Genomic DNA, 2,500 nt, shown 5'->3' on the forward strand with positions numbered 1-2,500 from the left:
GCACATATATATACATATATATATATATATATATATATATATATATATATATATATATATATAAATTAGCTGGGCAGGGAGAGATTGAAAAAATTAATTTTTTGTTTTTAATTTATTATTTATAGTTTTTTGAATTGTCGGGCGTTAAGTTGAAAGAAAGAAATGAGAAATAGAAGGGTAAATAGGTGAATTATACGTTATAGGTTTATTTAATAAAGTAAAAAAACTAAGGATATCAGTAAGTTAATTAAATAATAAAAATTAATATAATTATTAATAAAATGTAGATAGTAAGTAGATAACAAAAACACACAAATACATACACATGAGTACACATGTAAAAAATACACACATCAATGGGGGAGGAGCATGTGCTTGAGTATATGTACAAACACAAATACGAAAAATATGTAAATAAGCTTCGTGTTAAAAAATATGATAATTATTATTGAAAGAATTAGTAAGAGGTAAATATAAGAGAAAAGCGTATTATATATGTTATATGTAGATGGTAAATTAAATAATTAATTAAAATAGAAGGTAAGTAAATGATTAGTTGTTAACAAGTAGATAATAGACCGAGAGGCAAGTCGAAGGATACCAATTGTGATAAGTACGTAATTGAAATAATAGAAATCGAGACCTAATTATGGAAATAGCCAATAAGAGACTATGGGGCGAGAACCTTTAAATAATGACATAAGGAGTGATTAAGGCAAAGGGGGGGGTACAAAAATGAGTTTGGTAAAATATATATATAAGTTGTTTTGGAAAAAGAAATCCAGCAGAGTTTTCAATTAAAAGGAAAATCCGAAATATAAGAGCGTATTTATATATTGTATTTTGTGTACAGAAAGTTTTTAGATGAGACAAGTCATTGGTACCGTCGGTTTCAAGCCCGATAATTAGGACAGTTTAAGATATCCATATCAAGCTCTCTTCTTGTGGTGATTAGTATTGGCTGAAGAGAGCTTGATATGGATATCTTAAACGGTCCTAATTATCGGGCCTGAAATCGACGGTACCAATGACTTGTCTCATCTAACAACTTTCTGTACACAAAATATAATATATATATATATATATATATATATATATATATATATATATATATATATATATATATACAGGACCCTTTATTTCTCCTTACTTTGTTGTATTCATTACCCCGGAGGCCTAACTTTTGTGACAACTCTCGTACTTCAATTGGTTTATTAAATAAAAAAATATATAACCAAGTATCATATTTTCCACAAACACGTTCTAATTGTGAATCTCTATAAAAGCTCAGAGAGTTTCAGTCTCATCGGTTTCTCACGCTTATAACTTAACTATAAATTGTCATGTTCGTGCTAAACATTGAAACGTTATGTTCATCACTAAACGTGGACTTTTTGTGTGTATCTTCTTAACCTTAAACAAAACACATTGCCACAGATGCTACTGTGATTACGGGCCGGATTTATAGAAACCATCCTGAGCGAGGGAGTAGTCCAGTAAAATGTTTTTGCATATTAGATTTAAAATTTGGATACATGTTGGAATACATGTTGGATACATGTTGGATACATGTTGGATACATGTTGGAATACATGTTGGAATACATGTTGGATACATGTTGGATACATGGAGCCGGGAGGGAATAGAACAGGCAAGAGGTCCGAATAACGAAACTAGTAGAGACAAAAAATTTTCCGAATCTGGGCACCTCTACATTTACGTATCAATCGTATGCATTTACATTGACATTGATTTTATAGGAAAACATTATGTAGAAGTCCCTGTAAGACAAGCGAAGGGATGCAACATTGCTGCGATGGGACAAAGGCTGGAGATTGAAAGACTGTGCGGGGACTATTTTTGCACGCTGTGCAAGCGGGGAAGATTAATAGTTGAAGCACTATGGTGTGGCAACACACATTCCATGCATGGACGAATTGTGATTTTATGGAGAATATAGCATAATGGTAAATTTTTGAAATTTTCTAACCTGGTACCAGGAACCCACTTTCTTTGCAGCAGATTTGGCAATATTTTCTATGTACTTATTCCAATCCATATTACTTGTGAATTGAATCCGTTCTTATTCAGCAGCGAAGCACTTTCTGCAACCAGTATTATTTAAGTGCTTTGATTGCTCAGATTTAACGCAAAGCCGTTAACGTTTATGCTCTACGCATCGATAAAGCTTATTCTAAATGAGAAACGCGTAACCTTTTGAAATGAAATGGATTTGTCACTTGGCATTCGAGATCGAAACAGAGGTCGTTGTCCATTGCTCACGCTTGGTTTAATCACTCAAAGTCTATTGTGCAAACTAAAATAATAATTCTCAAAATACATCATAATACGCGTTGATGGTGAAAAGCATTTAGAAAGGAAACGCCGAAAATCTGCTGAAGCATAAAAATGTAAAATAACAAATGCATTCTACGTAAGAGACCGTGCATGACAATAGAAAACATGAAAAAAATCTATTTCGCTATTCCAACTGATCATT

The sequence above is a fragment of the Euprymna scolopes genome, chromosome 6 (assembly GCF_053919585.1).
Source record: "Euprymna scolopes isolate OS-2025 chromosome 6, ASM5391958v1, whole genome shotgun sequence".
Classification (NCBI taxonomy): Eukaryota; Metazoa; Mollusca; class Cephalopoda; order Sepiida; family Sepiolidae; genus Euprymna; species Euprymna scolopes.